Source organism: Lampetra fluviatilis, chromosome 50 (genome assembly GCF_964198595.1).
Source record: "Lampetra fluviatilis chromosome 50, kcLamFluv1.1, whole genome shotgun sequence".
NCBI lineage: Eukaryota > Metazoa > Chordata > Hyperoartia > Petromyzontiformes > Petromyzontidae > Lampetra > Lampetra fluviatilis.
Window position 1 is genome coordinate 5,183,333 of NC_136324.1, and position 18,689 is coordinate 5,202,021.

The 18,689-nt window shown below is 57.3% G+C and overlaps 1 protein-coding gene and 1 pseudogene across 5 annotated transcripts in view; both read left to right on the forward strand.

Moving 5' to 3' along the window:
* The first annotated feature begins 2,921 nt into the window (after positions 1-2,921).
* Positions 2,922-18,689, forward strand: part of LOC144948651 (glutamate receptor ionotropic, kainate 2-like) — a 109,640-nt gene continuing 93,872 nt past the window's right edge. For all 5 annotated transcript variants that reach the window (XM_078878278.1, XM_078878280.1, XM_078878281.1 and 2 more), the window contains exon 1: positions 2,922-3,110. The gene's annotated coding sequence lies outside the window, so the exon portion shown is untranslated. The remainder of the gene's footprint in view (positions 3,111-18,689) is intronic.
* Positions 13,929-14,104, forward strand: LOC144948707 (U6 spliceosomal RNA; annotated as a pseudogene).

The following is an 18,689-nucleotide window of genomic DNA, read 5'->3' on the forward strand; positions in this document are numbered from 1 at the left end:
AGAGTGTGGGGGAGTGGTGGGAGAGAGCGTGGGGGAGTGCTGGGGGAGAGTGTGGGGGAGTGGTGGGAGAGAGCGTGGGGAGTGGTGGGAGAGAGCGTGGGGGAGTGCTGGGGGAGAGCGTGGGGGAGTGGTGGGAGAGAGCGTGGGGGGAGTGGTGGAGAGAGCGTGGGGGAGTGGTGGGAGAGAGCGTGGGGGAGTGCTGGGGGAGAGTGTGGGGGGAGTGCTGGGGGAGAGTGTGGGGGGAGTGGTGGGAGAGAGCGTGGGGGAGTGCTGGGGGAGAGCGTGGGGGAGTGCTGGGGGAGAGTGTGGGGGGAGTGGTGGGAGAGAGCGTGGGGGAGTGGTGGGAGAGAGTGTGGGGGAGTGGTGGGAGAGAGCGTGGGGGAGTGCTGGGGGAGAGCGTGGGGGAGTGCTGGGGGAGAGTGTGGGGGAGTGGTGGGAGAGAGCGTGGGGGAGTGGTGGGGGAGAGTGTGGGGGAGTGGTGGGGGAGAGCGTGGGGGAGTGCTGGGGGAGAGTGTGGGGGAGTGGTGGGAGAGAGCGTGGGGGAGTGGTGGGGGAGAGTGTGGGGGAGTGGTGGGGGAGTGCTGGGGAGAACGTGGGGGAGTGGTGGGGGAGAGTGTGGGGGAGTGGTGGGGAGTGGTGGGAGAGAGCGTGGGGAGTGGTGGGGGAGAGTGTGGGGGAGTGGTGGGGGAGTGCTGGGGGAGAACGTGGGGGGTGTGGTGGGAGAGTGTGGGGGAGTGGTGGGGGAGTGCTGGGAGAGAGCGTGGGGGAGTGCTGGGAGAGAGCGTGGGGAGTGGTGGGGGATAGCGTGGGGGAGTGGTGGGGGAGTGCTGGGGGAGAACGTGGGGGAGTGGTGGGGGAGAGGTGTGGGGGAGTGGTGGGGGAGTGCTGGGGGAGAGCGTGGGGGAGTGCTGGGAGAGAGCGTGGGGGAGTGGTGGGGGAGAGCGTGGGGGAGTGGTGGGGGAGTGCTGGGAGAGAACGTGGGGGAGTGGTGGGGGAGAGTGTGGGGGAGTGGTGGGGGAGTGCTGGGAGAGAGCGTGGGGGAGTGGTGGGGGAGAGTGTGGGGGAGTGCTGGGGAGAGTGTGGGGGAGTGGTGGGGGAGTGCTGGGGGGGAGTGCTGGGGAGAGTGTGGGGGAGTGCTGGGGGAGAGTGTGGGGGAGTGGTGGGAGAGAGCGTGGGGGAGTGCTGGGGAGTGGTGGGGGAGTGCTGGGGGAGAGCGTGGGGGAGTGGTGGGAGAGAGCGTGGGGGAGTGCTGGGGGAGAGTGTGGGGGAGTGGTGGGGGAGTGCTGGGGGAGAACGTGGGGGAGTGGTGGGGGAGAGTGTGGGGGAGTGGTGGGGGAGTGGTGGGAGAGAGCGTGGGGGAGTGGTGGGGGAGAGTGTGGGGGAGTGGTGGGGGAGTGCTGGGGGAGAACGTGGGGGAGTGGTGGGGGAGAGTGTGGGGGAGTGGTGGGGGAGTGCTGGGAGAGAGCGTGGGGGAGTGGTGGGAGAGAGCGTGGGGGAGTGGTGGGAGAGAGCGTGGGGGAGTGCTGGGGGAGAGTGTGGGGGGAGTGCTGGGGAGAGTGTGGGGGGAGTGCTGGGAGAGAGCGTGGGGGAGTGGTGGGAGAGAGCGTGGGGGAGTGCTGGGGGAGTGCTGGGGGAGAACGTGGGGGAGTGGTGGGGGAGAGTGTGGGGGAGTGGTGGGGGAGTGGTGGGAGAGAGCGTTAGGGAGTGGTGGGGGAGAGTGTGGGGGAGTGGTGGGGGAGTGCTGGGGGAGAACGTGGGGGAGTGGTGGGGGAGAGTGTGGGGGAGTGGTGGGGGAGTGCTGGGAGAGAGCGTGGGGGAGTGCTGGGGGAGAGCGTGGGGGAGTGGTGGGGGAGTGGTGGGGGAGTGCTGGGGGAGTGGTGGGGGAGTGCTGGGGGAGAACGTGGGGGAGTGGTGGGGGACAGTGTGGGGGAGTGGTGGGGGAGTGCTGGGGGAGAACGTGGGGGAGTGGTGGGGGAGAGTGTGGGGGAGTGGTGGGGGAGTGGTGGGAGAGAGCGTGGGGGAGTGGTGGGGGAGAGTGTGGGGGAGTGCTGGGGGAGAGTGTGGGGGAGTGGTGGGGGGAGTGGTGGGGGAGAGTGTGGGGGGAGTAGTGGGGGAGAGTGTGGGGGAGTGGTGGGGGAGAGTGTGGGGGAGTGCTGGGGGAGAGGGTGGGGGAGTGCTGGGGGAGAGGGTGGGGGAGTGCTGGGGAAGCCACACGGCTCCTGTCGCCGCGCATGGCCACGCGGAGACGGAGGAGCGGGGTGGGAGCCTCGGGGAGACGAGGGGGGGTGACAGGGGACCCCACGTGGAGACTAGGGGGTAAACAAGGAGGAGAGACAGGGGGAGGGGGCATGCTGGAGGCCACGGAAGTGTGTCTGTGAGACAGGGGGAGCCAGGGGGAGCCAGGGGAGCCAGGGGGAGCCAGGGGGAGCCAGGGGGAGACAGGGGGAGCCAGGGGGAGCCAGGGGGAGACAGGGGGAGCCAGGGGGAGACAATGCTTGCGAATGGAACTGTGTGGGACATAGAGACGGGGGGAGTTTCGTGAGGTATTGGAGGGTGTGAAGGACTTGGAGAAAGTCTCAGGGGACCCGTGCGGGTGTGAGGGGGGGTGGGGTCCTTGGGGAGTCTCGGGGAGATCGGGGTGAGACCAGGGGACCCTGGGGGGGGGCATAGGGGATCCAGAGGAACCCTGAGGGTGACGGGAAGTCGTGGAACAGACGTGGGTCCCCTCCAGGTGAGCGGCGCAGGTGCGCGGAGACCCCCCCCCCCTCTCACCCCCCCTCTCACCCCCCCCCCCTCTTACCCCCCCCCCCCTCTTACCCCCCCCTCTTACCCCCCCCCCTCTCACCCCCCCCTCAACCCCTCCCACCCCTCCTTCTTCACCACCACCCTTTAATTACCCCAGCTCCGCCAGGACCCCCGCTAGGAGACCCCCTGTTGGATCTCCCCCGGCCAGGGATCGAATTCCGTTCTCGTCATCGGCCGCCACACGAGGGCGCCACCCCCCCGCGCACGAGGGGGGCTCGGGAACGACCCCCATCGGACCCCCGTGGAGCAGACCCCGGGACCCCGGGACCCCGGGACTTGGGGGAGCGACCCCGCGCTAAGTGGAGGTGAGAGGCTGCGACACTGACACTCTTAACACAGACACACAAAAAGACAAAGACAAAGATCCCCCGTATAGCCTTAACAGACTGTAGGGGCAAGTGCTGTTAGCGAGCACCTATGAAGGCCGGAACGGTACACGAGGGGGGTGGTGGCCAGCACCACGCCCGGCCGCCTTTGTCTCCCCAGTGGCGATGTTTACACACCGCACCATGTACTCATTTAAGGCTGAGTCGACCTAGGGGAGGCCCAGGACCGGTTCAGATAATCGTCACTGGTGTTAGCCGTGAGCGGGAATCGAACCCGGGTCGCCAGGTTCATAGCGCAGCGCTCCCCACACTGACACACAGACACTGACACACAGACACACAGACACTGACACACTGAAACACTGACACTGACACACTGATACACACACACAGACACTGACACACAGACACTGATACTGACACACTGACACACTGAAACACTGACACTGACACACTGATACACACACACAGACACTGACACACAGACACTGATACTGACACACTGACACACTGACACACTGACACACTGACACTCTAACACTGACACAGTGACACTGACACAGTGACACTGACACACTGACACATTGACACTGACACACTGACACATTGACACACTAACACTGACACACTGACACACAGACACACAGACACTGACACACTGACACACTGAAACACTGACACTGACACACTGATACACACACACAGACACTGACACACAGACACTGATACTGACACACTGACACACTGACACACTGACACTCTAACACTGACACAGTGACACTGACACAGTGACACTGACACACTGACACATTGACACTGACACACTGACACATTGACACACTAACACTGACACATTGACACACAGACACTGACACACTGACACACAGACACACTGACACACTGACACTGACACATTGACACACAGACACTGAGACACTGACACACTGACACACTGACACTGACACACTGACACACAGACACTCTACGCCAGTGATACTTCACCTTTACTGCAGCCTTGCACCCCGTTGGTTCACAGTCGCTACAACAAAGTACAGAGTTGATCACACACACACAGGGCGGGTTTGATGAAACAAAGTTAGTTGTTACTTCATGTGCCAATGCTCAATTTGTGTTTTCGATTATTTACCGTCGAAACAAATCTGGCCACGACTCGTACACCCCAAGTTAAAAAAAACCACTGCCCTGTAATAACACGCTGACACTCTAACACTCTTCACGAACACTCAAACACTCTTATCTGCGGGACCTCTTTGCATATGAACACTGCTTTATTCCCATAAAGGGAAACACATTCCTGCGGAGGGAGCTGGTAGGAACGTTGGGTTGCTCGGACAATGGCCAGGGTCAACGGCGGCGTGGTGTATTCCGCAAATATGCCCGACTGTGAGGGCGAGCACAAGCCGGCGTGAGTAGGTTAAACGTTGAGTTTTATAAGGGCACCACGGGGTGACCAGCCCCTCCCCACCCAGCCCCACCCCTCACACCCCCCACCCAGTCCCACCCTCCCCACCCAGCCCCTCCCCACTCTCCCCACCCAGCCGCTCCCCACCCAGCCCCACCCTCCCCACCCAGCCCCTCCCCTCCCCACCCTCCCCTCCCCACCCAGCCCCTCCCCACCCAGCCCCTCCCCACCCAGCCCATCCCCACCCAGCCCCACCCCACCCAGCCCCTCCCCACCCTCCCCACCCAGCCTCTCCCCACCCTCCCCTCTCCACCCAGCCCCACCCCTCCCATTTTTGAATGCACGATGGACGGACGGACACAATAATCCCCTGTGGGCTGGTGGAACCAGGTGGTTCCTACCAGTAAAAAGCCTCGTCTTACTCAATCGCTCTTCACTAACACTCTTCACTAACACCCCGCACTAACACCCCGCACTGACACCCCGCACTGACACACACTCTACACTAACACTCTCGCAAACTCCAGGCCTATTACTCACTCCGTACTAACTCGAGCGCTAACCTCAACCTGCATCCAAAATCTCTGACCCTGCCCCCAGCTCCTAACGCGAACCAAAAGCACAACGCGGTCTATACACGACTGGCTAACTCTGGTGCTAACTCTGGCGCTAACTCCGATACTAACTCTGGCTAACTCTGGCGCTAACTTCGATACTAACTATGTGCTAACTCCGATACTAACTCCGGCACTATCTCTGGCGCTAACGCTAACTCCGATACTAACTCTGGCGCTAACTCTGGCGCTAACTCTGGCGCTAACACCCACTGTCGTACTAACACCAACTCTCGTGCTAACACCGACTAGAGTACTAACACTGACACTAGCTCATGTACTAACACCAACTCATGTACGAACACCATCTCTTGTACTAACACAGACTAGAGTACTAACACCGACTCATGTACGAACACAATCTCTTGTACTAACACAGACTAGAGTACTAACACCGACTCTAGTACTAACACCAACTCTAGAACGAACACCGACTCATGTACTAACACCGACACCAACTTATGTACGAACACCATCTCTTTAGCACTAACACCGACTAGAGTACTAACACTGACACTAGCTCATGTACTAACACCAACTTATGTACGAACACCAACTCATGTACTAACACAGACTAGAGTACTAACACCAACTCGAGCACTGACACCGACTCTAGTACTAACACCAACTCTAGTACTAACACCGACTAGTACTAACACAGACTAGAGTACTAACACCGACTCATGTACGAACACCATCTCTTTAGCACTAACACCGACCGCATCACCAACACGACCGCGAACTGCACCCAGCTCACTACCCCCCAGCCGCTGTAACCCTCCGCGCCCCCCCCCCCCCCCGGACCTCATCACCGTCGCCCCGCGGGGAACCGTTCCGCGAGACGCGTGACGATCTTTAGCAGGCAAAGGGCCCCTCCCCCCCGTATAGCCTCTAGCAGACTGTAGGGGCAAGTGCTGCTGGCGAGTAAGCGTCTAACGAAGGCCGGCAAGGCACACGAGAAGATGGCCAGTAACCACGCCCGGCCGCCTTTGTCTCCCTAGGTGTAGCCACGTTGTTCCACGTATTCATTTTTACTGCACACTGCATATTTGAGGCTGAGTCGACCTAGGGGGCGGCCAAGTCCCGTGACCGTTGCAGGGTTGGAGGTCGCCTCCCCCCCCCCCATAATCACCGTGATCCACAAGAGTTGTCAATTTTAATAATTATTTCAATCACCACATTTTTTTTCAGAAAACTACAAATGTGTAAGAATGATTGTAAAAGTATTGTATCGTACGAGCAGCCTGCACCTGACCGTCTGTCCGTTCGTGCCTCCAGCCAGCCAGCAAAACTTGTTTTCTAATACAGTATAGAACAGTATATTAATTTAGAATATTAAGAACAAATTAAGTAGGTAAATTGACAATTATGTGTGTGTGTGTCAGTGCGTGCGATTGTCAACGATGGCAGGAAGTGTATAATTGATGAGCCCTACGTGCCGGGATGATGATGATGAAGGGTCATTTCCTGAAACGTCGTCAATAATTACCGTTGTCTTCAAAGCACACACGCGCGCGGTGTGATTGACAGGTCGTGTTGTTAATTGATTGTTGTGAGGGTTAGAGTGCGTAACGACGGGGTGTGTGGGTACGTGTAGGTGTGTGGGTATTCGGGCGATGATTTATACTCGCAATTCTCGTGAATTGCAACACAAAGCAGACAAAGGTCCCCCGTGTAGCCCGTAACGGACTATCGGGACAAGCGCTGTTAGCGAGCACCTATGAAGGACGTCTCAAACACGTGGACACACAATGGGGCATTTTTTGCCAGGTCCAAAATGATGAGAAATATAAGAATAGGCTTTCTGAAGCCTATTCCTCGTTGCTCATCACAAAGACACATCCAAAGATCCCCCGTATAGCCTTAACAGACTGTTGGGGCAAGTGCTGTTAGCGAGCACCTATGAAGGCCGGAACGGTATACGAGGGGGTGGCCCATTACCGGTTCAGATAATCGTCAGTGACGGGAATCACGTACACACACACACACGTACACACACACACACGCACACACACACACGCACACACACACACACACGTACACACACGTACACGCACACATACACACACACGTACACACACACACACACGTACACACAGATACACACACGTACACACACACGTACACACAGACACGTACACACACACACGTACACACACACGTACACACACGTACATACACGTAAACACACACACACACAGATACACACACACAGATGCACACACACACACGTACACACACACACGTACACACAGATACACACACGTACATATATATACGTACACACACGTACACAGACACACGTACACACGTACACATATACACGTACACGCATACACGTACACACACACGTACACAGACACACGTACATGGATACGCGTATAGGTAGACGCGTGCAACGCTCAGACACGAAAATACATAAACCCGTAGGCACAAAGACAAATACCTCCCGTGTAGCCTACACAGACTGTTGGGGCAAGTGCTGTTTAGCGAGTAACACATTTAAAGGCGTACACGGGTGGTGGTGTGATCACCACGCCTTCGTCTCTACAGGTTCTCATTTGAGGCTGAGTCGACCTAGGGGAGGTCCAGGACCGGTTTAGATAATTGTCACTGATACACGCGCATAAACACACACACGCATGCACACACACGCATACATACATAAACACACACATATATATACACATCTAAGCAAAGGTAGGCACATTCACATACGTTGTATAGGGGTTATTTTTTTATTTTCTAGTAGCAGTAACCGAATGAAAATAACCGGCTATTTTGTTCCGGTTACCGGTTTTTGCCGCACGTATATCAGCCGTCAAACTTGTTGGGGGTGAGGGGTTCTTACGCTGGGTCGCCGGTGTATATGATCCCATCTCCGGGCGCGGCAGTTAAAACAATGGGTGGAGGGGTGGGTGGAGGGGTGGGTGAGTTTCTCAGATCTCCCTCCATCGCCGCCTCTGTCCACCCAACAGTGTCAGGTGGGGTAAAGTGTGGGTACCCTCACCTATTCCAAGGCTGGTCGCTCGGCTGGTGCCGAGGTCAAATGATGATTACCACGCCGTGACTTGGGCCGCCGTGCCGTTTGTACGTTCGCGCGTACCGAGAATCAACGGCGTAACTCGTTCCACGGGAAACGGTTACCGGTTTTTTTTTTTAAAATACGCAGTAATACGGAGACTTCCCCCCACCCCCCACTCCCCTCTCCCCTTCCCGGGGTCGCTTTGTCGTTGTTAGCGAGCACCTATTAAGGTGGTGACGTGCGAGCGAGTGTGGTCAATTATAGGCGCGACCGCCTTTGTCTCTCCAGTGCGTGATGCGTGCGAGTACCCGACATTGTGTGGCCGAGGGAGCTTCAGGAGCGCGTTCGGATTTCGCTCGTCTCTGATGTTGGCCGTGGTCCCGAACCGAATGTCGGGCGGCCGGGGGTGGGGGGGGGGGTTGTAGCGCGCAGTGCGCAAACCACGCACGCTGCCGCTACACCGCTTCGTTTACAAAGACAAAGGTCCCCCGTGAGGCCTTGGGGGGCAAGTTGCTGTAAGCGAGTAGCACCTCTGAAGGCCGATACGACACACGAGGGGGTCGATGGCCAGCCCCACGCCCGGCCGCTTTTGTCTCCCCAGTGGTGATGTTTACACACCGCACCAGGTACTCATTTCAGGTTGAGTCGACCTTGGGGAGGCCCGGGACCGGTTCAGATAATCGTCACTGGTGTTGGCCGTGAGCGGGAATCGAACTCGGGTCGCTAGGTTTGTAGCGCAGCGTGCTAACCGCTAGACTATCGCTACCCAATATTCCCGTGCCATATACACACACACACGTGCACATCCATTCGACAAATACAATGACCCTCCATATAGCCTTACAGCCTTTGTGGGTCACAAGTGTGGTGAGCGAGCGCCCGTGAAGAAGGCAGAGAGGGCGGTGTGTGGTCCAGTACCACGGCCGGCCGCCTTTGTGTCCCCGATCATAAAAACTCTTACACTGGCCCCCCACTCTCACGCTCGCGTGGCCCGGGGCGGTCACCACGACTCGTCGCCTCGTCTCCCGCCCCCGGGCGCGCGTGGGGAGGCCGAGCCCAGGCATCGCCTCTCCGTGCATCTCTCGCGATCCGCATCTCCCACCCCCACCACCCCCACCACTACCACCATCACCACCACCATCACCACCACCATCACCACCATCACCACCACCCCCACCACCACCACCATCACCACCACCACCATCACCACCACCCCTCATGTGGTTCCGTCTTTCCACGTCTCTAGTTTTCACGTCGTCAACCCATCTCCCATCTATTCCGCTTCTCGTCATTCTCCCCGTGTCTCCAATATCCCCGTGTCTCCAATATCCCCGTGTCTCCAATATCCCCGTGTCTCTATTCTCCCCGTGTCTCCAATATCCCCGTGTCTCTATTCTCCCCGTGTCTCCAATATCCCCGTGTCTCTATTCTCCCCGTGTCTCCAATATCCCCGTGTCTCTATTCTCCCCGTGTCTCCAATATCCCCGTGTCTCTATTCTCCCCGTGTCTCCAATATCCCCGTGTCTCTATTCTCCCCGTGTCTCCAATATCCCCGTGTCTCTATTCTCCCCGTGTCTCCAATATCCCCGTGTCTCCATTCTCCCCGTGTCTCTCTTCTCCGCGTGTCTCTATTCTCCGCGTGTCTCCAATATCCCCTTGTCTCTATCCTCCCCGTGTCTCTCTTCCCCCCGTGTCTCCAATATCCCCGTGTCTCTCTTCTCCGCGTGTTTCCAATATCGCCGTGTCTCTATTCTCCTCGTGTTTCCAATATCCCCGTGTCTCTCTTCTCCCCATGTCTCCAATATCCCCGTGTCTCTATCCTCCCCGTGTATCCAATATCCCCGTGTCTCTCTTCCCCCCGTGTCTCCAATATCTCCGTGTCTCTCTTCTCCCCGTGTCTCTCTTCCCCCCGTATCTCTCTTCTCCGCATGTCTCCTGTCTCATCACTCCGTCCCTCCCCGTTCCCCGTGTCTGTTCCCCCCGTGTCGACTGTCTCTCCGTATTTCCTGTCTCCCTCGATCACCACCTCCCCGTGTCTCCCGCTCTGCTGTGCACCGCATCGCCACGCATCGTCTCTCCCGTGCCTCTCCTCCCGTCGTACCTCTCCGCGTTTAATTTGCACCCGTGCCTCTCCCCCCCGTGTCCCCGCGCCTGTGCCGTGTCTCTCCGTCTCGTCTCCAGTCGTGTCTCTCTCCCGTCTCCCAGTGGATCCCGTGTCTCCCGTCTCCCCACGTCTCCCCGTGTCTGCGTGTCTACCCGTGTCCCTGTATCTCCCGTCTCCCCGTGTCTCCCCGTCTACCCGCGTCTCCCCGTGTCTCCCAGCATCTCCGCGTCTCCCCACGTCTCCCCGTGTCTCCACGTCTCCCGTGTCTCCCCGCCTCTCCCCGCCTCTCCCAGTGTCCCCGTGTCTCCCCGTCTCCCCAGGTCTCCCCGTGTCTCCGCGTCTACCCGTGTCCCCGTGTCTCCGCGTCTCCCCACGTCTCCCCGTGTCTCCGCGTCTCCCCACGTCTCCCCGTGTCTCCGGGTCTCTCCGCGTCTCCCCGCGTCTCTCCCCACGTCTACCCGTGTCTCCACGTCTCCCCGCCTCTCCCCGTGTCCCCGTGTCTCCGCGTCTCCCCACGTCTCCCGGTTTCCCCACGTCTCCCCGTGTCTCCGCGTCTCCCCACGTCTCCCCGTGTCTCCGGGTCTCTCCCGCGTCTCCCCGCGTCTCCATGTCTCTCCCCAAGTCTACCCGCGTCTCTCGTCTTCCAGAGTTTCCCCGTCCCTCCCCGTCTCTCCGCCGTACAAAAAAAAAACTTCGAGCAAAAACATCTGCACCCCCTCCCCCTCCTCCTCCTCTTCTCAATCGATGGCTGTCAAAGGGAGAGACGAACCGTGGAGAACTCTCCCAAACTCTCTCCCGAACTCTCTCGCGAACTCTCTCCCGAACTCTCTCGCGCTCTCCCTGCAGCTCTCCGACTCCTCGTGCCGCTGTCTACGTGGGCGCTCCGCTCCGCTCGTCCATTCAGCCGCATCATCTGCAGTGCCGACAGTATATGTGACCCGCAGGTCTCGACAGTATACACACATACACTGTCGCTATATATATAAGCCGTATAGAAACTCACCGTAATAAGGTCACAATCGATGGAAGCAGTAGCGCAGATGGTAGCACGCTGTACTACAAACCCGGCAAACCTGAGTTCGGTTCCCGCTCACGGCTGACACTAGCGACGATGTTCTGAAGAGGTCCTGGGCCTCCACTAGGTCGACTCAGCCTCAAATGAGCACCTTGTGCGGCGTGTAAACATCGCCACTGGGAGGACAAAGGCGGCCGGGCGTGGTGCTGGCCACCCACCCCCGCATGTGCCGTGCCTGCCTGCACAGGCGCTACTCGCTAACAGCACTTGCCCCGGCAGTCTGTTAAGGCTATACGGGGGATCTTTGTCTTTGCGGAGCGGTGGCGCAGTGGTCAACACGTGATTCACATACCGGGCCACCCCGCCTTGTGAGCACGTGGCGTCCCCAACTCTCGTCGTCATCGGCGATCTCTAAGGAGCTCTCTCTCTCTCTGTGTTTGTGTTACGAAGAGGGCCGTTGCCCGAAACGTCGCCTATTATATATATACACAGGTTTGACTTCAGGGCCACACAAAGTGTTATGATGTGTCGAGTTGTTATACACACACACAGGCAGGCAGGCACAAAAAAGACAAAGATCCCCCGTATAGCCTTAACAGGCTGTTGGGCCAAGTGCTGTTAGAAAACACACATGAAAGCCGGCACGGCACACGAGGGGGTGGGTGTCCAGCACCACGCCCGGCCGCCTTTGTCTCCCCAGCGACGATGTTTACACACCGCCACCAGGTACTCATTTGAGGCTGAGTCGACCTAGGAGAGGCCCATACAAAGAGAGGAGACGAGGCGATAGTTTGCAGATATAATGGAAAGTAGGAAGAAAGGAGAGCGAGCGAGCGAGTTGGGAGAGAGACGAGAAGAGAGAGCGACAGACAGGCGAGATGAGAGCGTGACATTAAAGAGAGTCTGTGTGTGTATATAAAGATCTCCCGTGTAGCCTTAACAGACTGTTGGGGCAAGTGCTGTTAGCGAGCACCTACAAAGGCCGGCACGGCACACGAGGGGGTGGGTGGGCAGTTCCCCACGCCCGGCCGCATTTGTCTCCCCAGTGACGATGTTTACACACCGCACCACGTACTAATTTGAGGCTGAGTCAACCTAGGGGAGGCCCAGATACCGGTTCAGATAATCGTCACCAATGTTGGCCGTCAACGGGAATCGAACTCGGGTCGCCGGGTCCGTAGCGCGGCGCGCTAACCGCTGCACCACCGCTCACACGCACACACGTACACACACGCGCGTGTGTGTGTGTGTGTATATGTGCGTGTGTATATGTGCGTATATGTGAACTATGACAATCATAAATATATATTGCCGTGTGAAAATTAAACACGGTGGAGCGCGCCGCTCGGAGATTATTGAATTCGAGCTGCCGGGACAGACAGCCTCATCCGGCGCGCGGCCGCGTAACGAGCGGGACATGCGGGCGGCGGCGGGGAGGAGGGGACTGCGAATGCTCGCGTGATCATTAGCCGCGAGTCGAGCGCTCGGTGAGACAGAGAGACGTGGAGACTGGCGCTGATGCTGATGATGCTGCTGCTGCTACGACTGTCGCCAGAGACTGGAAGAGATGAATTAGAGAGACAGAGAGAGAGAGGGTGGAAGAGAGAGAGAGAGACAGAAGAAAGGAATTGAAGAAATGCGGGGGAGTGGAGGGAGTGGGTGAGATGGTGGTGGTGGTGGTGGTGATGATGATGATGGTGCTGCTGCTGCTGTCACCAGAGACTAGAAGAGAGGGATTGGAGAGAGAGATGTCGAGAGTAAGGAGCAGTGGGCGATGGAGGAGGCCGTGTGCTCGGTGGCAGATGACGGGGAGCTCTGCATGCAATTATGAGCTACCCGTCGGAGGCCGTTGGACTGCGAGAAGGGCTGCGTGCAGAACGAGAGAGAGCGAGAGAGTGAGCGAGAGAGTGAGCGAGAGAGTGAGCGAGAGAGTGAGCGAGAGAGTGAGAGAGTGAGCGAGAGGGTGAGCGAGAGAGTGAGCGAGAGAGTGAGAGAGTGAGCGAGAGAGTGAGAGAGTGAGCGAGAGAGTGAGAGAGTGAGCGAGAGAGTGAGCGAGAGAGTGAGCGAGAGAGTGAGCGAGAGAGTGAGCGAGAGAGTGAGAGAGTGAGCGAGAGGGTGAGCGAGAGAGTGAGCGAGAGAGTGAGCGAGAGAGTGAGCGAGAGAGTGAGCGAGAGAGTGAGCGAGAGAGTGAGAGAGTGAGCGAGAGAGTGAGCGAGAGAGTGAGCGAGAGGTGGGGGTTTACATAAAGCTAAGTTTAAATTTTTTTTAAAAAAATTACGAAATGATGAACGAAGCAAAGTGCCGACTACACCGAGCATCTTCTTGTTTCCACTGATCGTAAAAAAAAAGAGTGAGCGAGAGAGTGACCGAGAGAGAGAGAGCGAGAGAGTGAGCGAGAGGGTGGGGGTTTACATAAAGCAAAGTTATAAAAAAAAAAATTACGAAATGATGAACGAAGCAAAGTGCCGACTACACCGAGCATCTTCTTGTTTCCACTGATCGTAAAAAAAAAAGAGTGAAATAGAATTGGAAAGGCACGGGCCGGACACGGTGAGTCTCGCGCTGATGAGGCTGCTGATGCGATCAGAGGCGAGAGACGGGACGAGAGTGAGACACATTTGCTTCGGCAGTACGTATACTGAAATTGGAACGATACAGAGAAGATTAGCATGTATGCTTTGGTTCTTTCGGTAAAGTCACGTATAAAGATAAAATAATAAATTAAATAATAGCTCCAAAATTAAGAAAGATTAGCATGGCCCCTGCGCAAGGATGACACGCAAATTCGAGAGCGGGGGAGGGGAGAGAAAGAAAGAGAGGCGAGAGAGCCAAATACAAAGAGAGGAGACGGGGCGATAGTTTGCAGATAGAATGGAAAGTAGGGAGAGCGAGCGAGCGAGTTGGGAGAGAGATGAGAAGAGAGAGCGACAGACAGGCGAGATGAGAGCGTGACATTCAAGAAAGTCTGTGTGTATATAAAGATCCCCCGTATAGCCTTAACAGACTGTTGGGGCAAGTGCTGTTAGCGAGCACCTACGAAGGCCGGCACGGCACACAAGGGGGTGGGTGGGCAGTTTCCCACGCCTGGCCGCCTTTGTCTTCCCAGTGGCGATGTTTACACACTCCACCAGGTACTCATTTGAGGCTGAGTTGACCTAGGGGAGGCCCAGGACCCGTTCAGATAATCGTCAGTGGTGTTAACCGTGAGCGGGAATCAAACTCTGTTCTCCAGGTTCGTAGCGCAGCACAGCTAACCGCTGCACTACCGCTCCTCCCCCCCACACACACATATATACATATACTCACATACATACACACATACTCACATACATACACACATACATACACACATACTCACATACATACATATACATACTCACATACATACACACATACACACATACATACTCACATACATACACACATACTCACATACATACACACATATACATACTCACATACATACACACATACTCACATACATACACACATACACACATACATACACACATACACATACTCACGCAGACAAAGATCCCTCAGATAGCCTTAACATACTTTCGTGGCAAGTGCTGTTAGCGAGCACCTACATACTCGCATACACACCTATACACACACACACATATATACAATACACACACGCACATATATACATACTCACACGTGTAGACACATACACACATTTATACCGGTCTTGGGAATCCTCTATGTCGACTCAGCCTCAAAGTAGTGCCCGATGCGGTGTGTCATCATCGCCGGGCGTGGTGCTGGCCACCCACCCCCTCGTGTGCCGTGCCGGCCTTCATAGGTGCTCGCTAACAGCACTTGCCCCAACAGTCTGTTAAGGCTACACGGGGGATCTTTGTTTGTTTGAGGGAGTGGAAGAGTCGCGGTCAGCGCGCTGCGCTACGAACCCGGCGACCCGAGTTCGATTCCCGCTCACGGCCAACACCCAGTGACGATTATTGGAACCGGTCCCGGGCCTCCGGTAGGTCGACTCAGCAGTTAAATGAGCGCTGTGTAAACACAATTTAAATAATTATCAGCGCTTGGGAGATAAAGGTGACCGGGCATGGTATTTGCCATCCATTCAGTCCCTCGTGCGCCCGAATAGCAGCAACTTTCCCCAACAGTCTGTGGAGGCTACACGGGGGATCTTTGTCTTCGAGTCTCCCCCACCCCACACTCCACCCCCCACTCCACTCCCTGCCCCCCCACCACCACCACACACCACCCCGTGCCGCTTTCTCCACCACGAATCTCGCGATCTCTTCCCCGGCGCCGATACGCGAAGCTCCTCTCATCCCGCGCCTCGCCACTAAGAGGATCACCCGATTATCCGACCCCGCGTCCCCTCAGCTGACCCCCATCGCCTCTCACGATACTCACCCCTTACCCGCCCCCAGAACCCCCCCCCCACCCCCTTACCTTAACCCCTGCCAGCTCATCCCCTTTCCCCAACCCCTTCCACCTTGAGCGGTACCCCCTTGCCTACCGGGGAGACACGGGGACATGGGGAGAGGCGCGGAGACGCTGGGAGGCACGGGGAGAGGCGGGGAGACACGGGAGACGGGGAGACACGGGGAGACGCGGAGACGCTCGGAGACACGGGGAGAGGCGGGGAGACACGGGAGACGGGGAGACGTGGGGAGACGCGGAGACGCTGGGAGACGTGGAGACACGGGGAGACGCGGGGAGACACGGGAGACGTGGAGACACCGGGAGACGCGGGTAGCCGATGACCCCGCTCGCGGGACTCCCCTAGGTTGACTCGACCGTGAGTGAGTTCCTCGTGTGGTGTGCTAAGCTGCGGCACCGGGGTGCCGTCGTCGTTCTTAATAGGTGCTCGCTAACAGCGCTTGTCCCAACAGTGTGTTAAAGCCTACACAGGGGATATTTGTCTTTGCGCGTGTGTGCGTGATGTGTGAAATGCGGATATGATTATCTCTCTCTGATTCATTCCTTCATCTGCGCCCGTCTCTCTCCCTCTCGCTCTCTCTCTCTCTGCTGTCGATGTGTGAGTCTGCCTCCCTCTCTCGCACCCCCATCTCTCTCTTCTCCCCCCCTCTCTCTCTCTCTGTTTTTGATTAATTCTGTTATGATTTTCTGTTTCACTTTTTTCATTACGACTTGTTGGGTAGTGCCGGGTAGTTCTGGGTGGTGTTGGATGCTGGATATTTATTTATTTTAAGAACATCGATATTGTGAGCCTGGAGCGGCTCCCCCCCTCCCTCTCCGTATCCCCCCTCCCCCTTCCCCCCCCCCCCAGCCCCCCTCCCTCCGGGCGCGTGCGCGAGTCCGCGTATTAATAATGAGCAGTGGCAGAGTGGATTAGAGACCCCCCTGGGGCGCCCCCCCCCCTTCCCCCCACGCCATGTCCCCCCCACCCACCCCCTCCCCCACTGCCTCCCCCACTGCCTCCCCCACCGTGCCCCCCTCTCTCCCCCCAAGCGAGACTCAAATTAATTTCGGAACGTCTAACCTGCGACAAATACAACCACAAACACCACCTCCCCCCTGCCCCCATACGAAAGCCGTGCGTGGGTGTGTGTGTGTATGTGTACACTTGTGTGTACACACGTGCGTGCGTGTGTGTGCATGTGCGTGTGTACACGTGCGTGTACACGTGCGTGCGTGTGTGTGCATGTGCGTGTGTACACGCGCGTGTGTGCGTGCGTGTGTGCGCGCGCGTGTGTGTATGTGTACACTTGTATGTGTACACGTGCGTGTGTGTGCGTATGTGTACACGTGTGTGTGTGTACATGTGCGTGTGTACACGTGCGTGTGTGTGTACACGTGCGTGCGTGTGTGTGCATGTGCGTGTGTACACGCGCGTGTGTGCGTGCGTGTGTGCGCGCGCGCGTGTGTGTATGTGTACACTTGTATGTGTACACGTGCGTGTGTGTGCGTATGTGTACACGTGGGCGTAGTGTAGTAGTCAGCGCGCTGCGCTACGTACCCGACGACCCGGGTTCGATTCCCGCTCAGGGCCAACACCAGTGTCAGTTATCTGAACCGGTCCTGGGCCTCCCCTAGGTCAACTCAGCGTCAAATGAGTATCTGGTGCAGTGTATAGTAAACATCGCCACTAGGGAGAAAAAGACGGCCGGGCGTGGTGCTGGCCACCCACCCCCCTCGTGTGCCGTGCAGGCACCTTCATAGGTGCTGCTCGCTAAGAGCATTTGCCCCCACCACAAGACTGCCACGGCTGTAGGGGTGATCTTTGTATTTGAGTGTATATTGACGTGCCGCGTGTATGTGTGTGTGTCTACATGCTGCAGTGTGACTGTGTTTATATTTGCATTGTGCGTTTGCGCTGGGGGGGGGGGGTAAGCGGTAGGGGGTGGGGGGCTGTTTAAGGGAGAGGGGTTGGGGTAGCGGAGACCGGGGGGGGGGGCTAAGTCTCGCGTTCTCAGCCCTCGCGAATTTAACAAAAAAAAAACCTCGGAAAAAAATCAATTTACTGCACCGCGCTCTCTCTCCCCCCTTCCCTCCCCCCTCTCTCTCATTCTCTCTCCCCCAGACTCCCTCCCTCTCGTCCCCTCTCATCACCCACCCACCCCTCTCCCTCCCATCCCATCTCATCCCCTCTCCCTCCCATCCCACCTCATCCCCTGCCATCCCCTTTGACCTTTCATCACTCCCCCCGGCCCCCCAACTTCTTTGTATGTCTGTGTGTATCTGTGTATGTACGTGTCTTTGTGTGTATGTACGTGTGTTTGTGTGTATGTCTGTGTGTATGTCTGTGTGTATGTACGTGTGTTTGTGTGTTTGTGTGTATGTCTGTGTGTATCTGTGTGTGTATTTGTGTGTATGTCTGTGTGTATCTGTGTGTATGTCTGTGTGTATCTGTGTGTGTGTGCGTTTTTTGTGCTTAATAGGTGCTGCTCGCTAACAGCACTTGCCACAGCAATCCGCTAAAGGCTACACGGGGGATCTTTGTCTTTGTGTGGAGTGGTGGCACAGTGGTTGACGCAATGCGAGTGGAGTGGTTAGGTGGGTGTGGAGTGAGTGGGGTGTTTATGGAGGTGAGTTTTTGGGTGAGTGTATGGTGAATTGAGTGGTGGCGGGAGGGGTGAGTGAGGTGTCGTGGGGGTGATGGGCGAGGTGAGCGGGGGTTGGTGAATTGGTCGAGTTAGTGGTGAGTGGAGTGGTGAGTGGAGTGGTGAGTGGAGTGGTGAGGGGAGTGGTGAGTGGAGTGGTGAGGGGAGTGGTGAGGGGAGTGGTGAGTGGAGTGGTGAGGGGAGTGGTGAGGGGAGTGGTGAGTGGAGTGGTGAGTGGAGTGGTGAGTGGAGTGGTGAGTGGAGTGGTGAGTGGAGTGGTGAGTGGACGTGGTGAGTGAGCGGCGCTGACTCGGACACGAATTACGGGCGGTGC